General features: G+C 38.0%; 1 protein-coding gene across 2 annotated transcripts in view; it reads left to right on the forward strand.

Moving 5' to 3' along the window:
- Positions 1–7,500, forward strand: part of LOC113828460 (neuropeptide CCHamide-1 receptor) — a 111,227-nt gene that overhangs the window by 67,118 nt on the left and 36,609 nt on the right. The window lies entirely within an intron of this gene.

Raw genomic sequence — 7,500 nt, forward strand, 5'->3', positions numbered from 1 at the left:
CGCAAGTGTTTTGTTGTTATGGCTGTTGTTTCTATTCCTATTGGTTGTGGTCTGTAAGCATTTCTTGAGAGTCTTGTCCTATTTGTGTTTTGTAGGGTCAAGGAAGCAGCTGTTTGTTCGTGAGTGAGTCTACTGGTATTAGCAAAGTAGTCGTTTAGATGTTCTATAACACTCACGGAAGCTAAGTGTATCTGTGGTGTATTTTATTTGGTGCTAATGTTTTAAATGTTTTCCATGTTGTTTTAGCATCTTGTTTACAGTCATTGAACTTACTCTGAAAAGGAATTGTTGTTGTAGATTGGGTTAAATTTGAAAATTTTCTCTTTTTTATATATATTTAGCCTGAGGGTGATGTCAGTTCAGTTCTTTTTGAGAGATTTCTGTGTTATTTCGGTCTTGTATGGCTCATCTGATGTCCTCATTTATCCAGGTAACGAGGGGACTTATGACAATTTTGACCTTATAGGGACCAGTGGAATATTTACTTTTTTTTTTTCATGTTTGAGAAAGTGTTTACTCGTCTTTTAACATCTTTTGTTGCTGAAATTCCCAAGAGGGTCGACTGACGGGCACTAATATTTTGCCAAAGTGACTGGAGATTTGTCATGTCACGTGATGCTTTTCTGACAGGCTATTGCTTTGGTTTCTCTATATCTACTGCAATAGTTAATAGAAGAGGTAGAGAGAGAGAGAGAGAGAGAGAGAAAGAGAAAGAGAAAGAGAAAGAGAAAGAGAAAGAGAGAGAAAGAGAAAGAGAAAGAGAAAGAGAGAGAGAGAAGAAAATAGCAAATGTTTCCCGTTTCATTCCCATCTTTTTCTCTCTCGTATATTCCCCTTCCCCTTCCTTCCCCTCTCCCTCTCATCTCCCCACTCGTCCCTCCCTCCTTCACCCCCCTCCTCCTCCCCTCTCCCCCAACATCCGCGCCAAGTGGCCAAAGTTACACGAAAAGATTACTGAAGTTTGCATTCCCCTTTCTTGCAAAATGACTCTCGTGCAACAAAGATTCTTGTGTTGTGTGGCGAAAAAAGGAAAACAAACATATATATATATATATATATATATATATATATATATATATATATATATATATATATATATATATATATATATATTATATAGTATGTATATATGATATATATATATATATATATATATATATATATATATATATATATATATATATATATATATATATATATATATATATATATATATGTACATATATTTACATCTATCTATTTATCTATCTGTCTATCTATCTATCTATCTATCTATCTATCTATCTGTCTATCAATCTATCTATCTATCTATCTATCTATCTGTCTATCTATCTATCTATCTATCTATCTATCCATCTATATATATATATTGTTGCCCTTTTTAGCGCCGATTCATAGGTTGCATAAATCATTCGTGCATAAAGATGAAATTGCAAGCTTTGTTGGCTTTTTGTTAAATTTTATTACGTGTTTGCATTCGATTGGGGGTAAAAATATGAAATCAAATACATAAATATCCGCTTTAAAAATGCAGATACGTTTTTCATTTATTTTTTTTATTATTATTTTTTTCCATATATTTTTTTCTCAAAAGGTTTAATGCAAAACAAACACAAAAGCATTGAACTGAAAGATGTGATTACTGGAAAAGATTACTGGAAATTGTACGTGTCAGAAAAGAATTTGTAAAATAGTGATTGATATTATCTGTCGCTTTGAAACAGATTTCATCACACACACACACGTGTATGTAGGTATGTACTGTATGTACGTATGTATTTATGGATGGATGGATTTATCTGTGTATACATTTATGTATGGATGTTAGTACGTATGTATGTATAATTGTATGTATGTAAATATGTATACATGTATGTATGTATGTGTGTATGTATGTACGTGTTTATACATATATGTATATATGCAGGTATGTATGTAAGTATTATGTAAGCTTGTATGTATGTAAGTATTATTTAAGCTTGTATGTATGTAAGTATTATGTAAGCTTGTATGTATGTAATCAGGCATGCGTGTAGTCATGTAGACACGCATGCCTCATATCCCCACATATTAAAGAGCAGCGCAGGGGATTCCCGGAGCCGTTCCAGAGAGCGTCCCGTTGGCTAGTGAGGACTGACACCGCCCCACGTATCCCGCACAGCTGACCCCGATCTAGTCGACTCTCAAGCCCTATGGAATAAGGCCGAAAATGGCGAGATCACAATAAAAGGGGGTAAATAACCGATCTAGACGACTCTCAAGCCCTATGGAACAAGGTCGAAAATGGCGAGATCACAATAAAAGGGGGTAAAAAAAAAACGATCTAGACGACTCTCAAGCCCTATGGAACAAGGTCGAAAATGGCGAGATCATAATAAAAAGAGGAGAAAAAACGTTTCGCCAGAAATGCAAAGACCGAACACGGCGGCCAATACAATAAACACTCTGCTACATTTATTCACATTTGCAGGCGAGAATGAGCCTTTTGTCTCCTGGCCATGAGGGCGAACGGAACGAAATGCCGACGCTTAAGGAGAGTCGGCGAAAGGAGATTCATCCGCGAGACAAAAACGGAAAAGAAACACGAAGAGGAAGCGAGTTTCGTTATTCCGGCCGATTAAGTTTCGTTTTTCCGTGTGTAACTTACACCGGCGAGATGCGCATTGGGGAACAATAAGCGGGGTCTTGTGTTTGTTTCAGGTTTCTCTTTCTTTCGTAGGAAATATATGTTCATAGTATGCACACATGCATAGACACACATAGACACAAGCACACATGCACACAAATACACACACACACACACACACACACACACACACACACACACACACACACACACACACAACACACACACACACACACACACACACACACACACACACACACATGTATATGCCTATTGTGCATGGATATACATGTGTAGCTACATGGATATCCACACCTATTGGACGACAAGCAAGATAAATTTAGAGAGCGAAGGAGCACACAAGCACACGTATGTCAACACCCTTGTGTCATCTGCTACTCTGGCAAAAAGACACCATGATTAGCGTCGGATAATTTTGACAGTTGACGCTAACGAGTGGCGCAAATACGGTTTATGTTGGAGGAGGAGGAGCAGGAGGAGGAGAGGAAGGGGGGGAGGGGAGATTAGGAGGGGGAGGGAAGATTAGGAGGGGGAGGAGGAGAAGGAGGAGAAGGAGGGAGGGAGGGGGGAGGGAAGATTAGGAGGAGGAGGAGGAGGAGGAGGAGAGGAAGGGGGGGGGGAGATTAGGAGGGGAGGGTAGATTAGAGGGGGAGGAGGAGGAGGAGGGGGAGGAGGAGGAGGGAGGGAGAGGAGGAAAAGGAGGAGGGAGGAGGGGGAGGGAAGTTTAGGAGGAAGGAGGAGGAGGAGGAGAGATTAAGAGGGGGGAGAGGAGAAGGAGGAGTGAGAGGGGGAGGGAAGATTAGGAGGGGGAGGAGGAGAAGGAGGAGAGGGAAGGGGGGGATTAGGAGGGGGAGGAGGAGAAGGAAGAGGAGGGAGGGGGGGGGGATTAGGAGGGGGAGGGAAGATTAGGAGAAAGGAGGAGGAGGGGGAAGAGGAGAAGGAGGAGTAGGAGGGGGAGGGAAGTTTAGGAGGGAGGAGGAGGAGGAGTGGGGAGATTAGGAGGGGGGAGGAGAAGGAGGAGAGGGAGGGGAAAGGAAGATTAGGAGGGGGAGGAGGAGTGGGAGGAAAGATCAGGAGGAAGAGAAGAGGAAGAAGGAGGAGGAGGTGGTGGTGGGGGAGTGAAGATTAGGATGGAGATGTGGAGAAGGAGGAGGAGAAGAAGAGGAAGAAGGAGTAGGAGGATTATGTTTGGGAAGGGAGGAAAGGAGGGAAAGCAGATAGAGGAATGGAGGGAGAAGAGGATGAAAGAACAGGAAGAGGAGAGGGAGGAGAGAAGAAGAGTGATTGGAGTAGATGTTCTATGGAGAGGAGAGGGAGAGGGGAAAGGAAAAGTATAGGTGGAGATAGAGAAGGAGGAGGAGGAGGAAAGGGAGATGAAAGAAAATATATTAAAGATGGGGAAGAATTGGGGGAGATGGCGAAAAGAGGAAGAAATATTTTTAGAGACAGAGATAGAAGACTAAGAGAAAGGAGAGAGGAGAGACAGGGAAGGAGGGAGAAGGAGAGACAGAGTTGGTGAAGGATAGAAGTAGGAAGAGGGAAAAGGAAGAGATAACTAAGAAGAAATAGAGAAGAAAGAGAGAGAGAGAAATAACAAAAAGTGAGATGGAAGAAACGCAAGAGAAAAGTTGAGAGGAGGAAGAAACCTGTGGAGGAAATAAAGCATATGTGAGACTTAAAGAAGGAGAAGGGACGTAAAGGAGGAGGAAGATGAAGAATTAGGAAGAGGGAAAAAGAAGAGATAACTAAGGAGAAATAGAGAAGAAAGAGAGAGAGAGAAATAACAAAATGTGAGATAGAAGAAACGCAAGAGAAAAGTTGAGAGGAGGAAGAAACCTGTGGAGGAAATGGAGCAGCTGTGAGAAGAAGGAAAGACTTAAGGAAGGAGAAGGGACGCGAAGGAGGAGGAAGATTAAGTAAAAGATGATGAAAAGAAGGAGGAAAGGGGGAGGGGAGTGCTCTAAACTGATTAGTTACAGCCTCTGTTAGTTTTTACTTCGTGGTTGGTTCATCATTTGATTTTGTAAGGATAAGGTCGAGAGAATGATGGATGCGGTCGAGAGAGTCAGGTTTAAAGGTTTAGGTTTTGTTTAATTCCATTTGTTACATTGGATATTCTTTTTGCTGTGACATACTGTCTGTTTATTTGCTTCTAAGTCATCCTCTGTGTGCAAGGACGGAGGGAGGGAGGGAAGGAGGGAGGGAGAGAGAGAGAGAGAGAGAGAGAGAGAGAGAGAGAGAGAGAGAGAGAGAGAGAGAGAGAGAGAGAGAGAGAGAGAGAGAGAGAGAGAGAGAGAGAGACAGACAGACAGAGAGAGAGAGAGACTGAGAATGAGACTGAGACTGAGACTGAGACAGAGACAGAGACAGAGACTGAGACTGAGACTGAGACAGAGACAGAGAAAGAGAGAGACAGAGACAGAGACTGAGACAGAAACAGAAACAGAAACACAGACAGATAGCAACAGACAGACTAACAGAAAGAGAGGAGACTTCCTTCTTCCTCTCCACCCCCTCCACCCCCCACCCCCCCCGCCCCCTTTATCAATTCACAAGCTGTAGGGTCGTTGGTGTCTTCTTGTTACGCGAATTCAGAACGAGAAAGACACGGTCGTGTCCTTATTTCGGCTCTTATGTAACTTCAACGAAAGATAAATAGAGAAGAAATTATAGTGATAGTGAAAATGATAATGAGTGATATGCGAAAGATAAATAGAGAAGAAATTATAGTGATAGTGAAAATGATAATGAGTGATATGCGAAAGATAAAGAGAAGAAATTATAGTGATAGTGAAAATGATAATGAGTGATATGCGAAAGATAAATAGAGAGAAATTATAATAATTAATCAAATTGATAATGAGTGATTTGACATGATTATCATGAGGATAAATGATATAACTATAGCTGTGAAATTATAGTTACGTATAAATGCTTGTGATCGATATAACGCGATTACAATGATCATGTTTATACTGATAAAATCATATAGAGGATGAAATGATATTAACATATTTGGCAGATGCATGAAAAAAGTGATAATAGTATTAATAGTAATTAATAGTATTGATTATGGAAAACAAACCTTTACGAACCATAGTTTTAAGAAACGATGCAACACATAAGACGAATTGATATGAATTCTAATGGCAATGATAATTTGAACAACAAAAAACAACAAAAAAAGAATCAGAGTTGAACATGAACAAGAACACAGGGCCATTTTTCCCAGGATTTGACCTCGCTTCACAACGCTATAAGTGATTACCGTAAAGACTTAATTAATTCTTCCGAAGGCATCCACTAATTACATTGCGCTTGATTAATAAGGAAAGGAAGAAGTAAAAAAAAAAAGCTATTTGCTCTTTCATCCTTCTTATTATTATTCATATTTTCCTTTCCCCTTCAACTCTCCTTCTCCTGCTCTTTCTCTCCTTATCTTTCTCTCCCTTCTTTTTCATTTCCTTCTCCTTTCCGTTCCATCCCCCCCCCCCCTCCTCTTTCTTCCCCCGCTCTTTTTTCCTCCCTTCCACTTCCCTTTTGGCCCTTTTCCCTCCCTTCCCCATCCCCCTTTCCTCCACGTTTCTTTCATTTCTCCTCCCCCTCCTCCCTTCCTTCTCTCCCTCCTCTCCCTTCTTTCTTTTCTCCATCTCTCTCTCCTTTTCCACACTTTCTTCTCCCCCTTTCTCATCCTCTTATTTCTAGAAAAATAAGAATAAGAAAATGATCATTACACCTTAACATATAAGACAATAAAAGATTCTCTGAGAAACAAAAAATAAATAGATAAATAAATAAAAGAAAAAAATAAAGATAATGAAAAATTGAGTCAAAACATCAGAAAAAGAAAACAGCAAATTAGAAAAAAATGGTCTTTGTATTTCATTTTTCTAACGTTTCAAAGAAATATATATAAATGAAAATAAAGGATAATAATAAAATAAAAATCGATTCATGATTCAAGATTGCAAAATATCCTGACCCAAAAAATCAAAACGAAGAAGACAAAAAAGAAAGAAAGAAAGAAAGAAAGAAAAGAGAAAAAAGTCCAAAGTCTTCAAAAGAAAGAAAGAAAGAAAGAAAGAAAAAAGTCCAGTCTTCAAAAAAGAAAAAAAAGAAAAAAAAAACAGAGATTTTTGCCAGTCCATCTCCTCTTGCCATTAATATTGCATCGTCGTGGAATTTCCATATAAACAGCCTTCTCGCCTCCAGGACTTCATTAATGCTCTAAATATAAAGTCTAGAGTACTCTGAGGGATTTTTTTTTTCTTATCATCATTGTTATTGTCATTATCACCGTTGTTATTATTTTCGTTATCTTAATTGTTGTTATTATTGTTAATACTGTCGTTTTATTATTTTCATTATTGCTATTATCATTGATATTGTAATCATCATCATCATTAATGTCATCATATTCATCATTATTTGTATTGTTATTATGATGTTTAGTAGCACTATTGTCATTATAATTGTTATTATCATTATTTTATGATTATCATCATTAGTACAATCATTTATCATCATCGTCGATGTTTTTTACCATTATCATTATCATCATGATCATCATTATTATTATTAGTAACCTTGTCATTGTTATCATTATTATTATTATTATTATTATTATTATTATTATTATTATTATTATTATTATTATTATTATTATTATTATTATTATTGTTATTATTGATATTATCATTATCACTATTATTGTTATTATTATTATTATTATCATCATGAGTGTTATTATCATTGTTATCATTATTATCATTGTCATTGTTATTATCATGATCACTGTTATTGTCATTGTTATTATAATCAAATATCATTTTTATCATTATCATTATTACCAT

This window comes from Penaeus vannamei, chromosome 36 (genome assembly GCF_042767895.1).
Source record: "Penaeus vannamei isolate JL-2024 chromosome 36, ASM4276789v1, whole genome shotgun sequence".
NCBI classification, from domain to species: domain Eukaryota; kingdom Metazoa; phylum Arthropoda; class Malacostraca; order Decapoda; family Penaeidae; genus Penaeus; species Penaeus vannamei.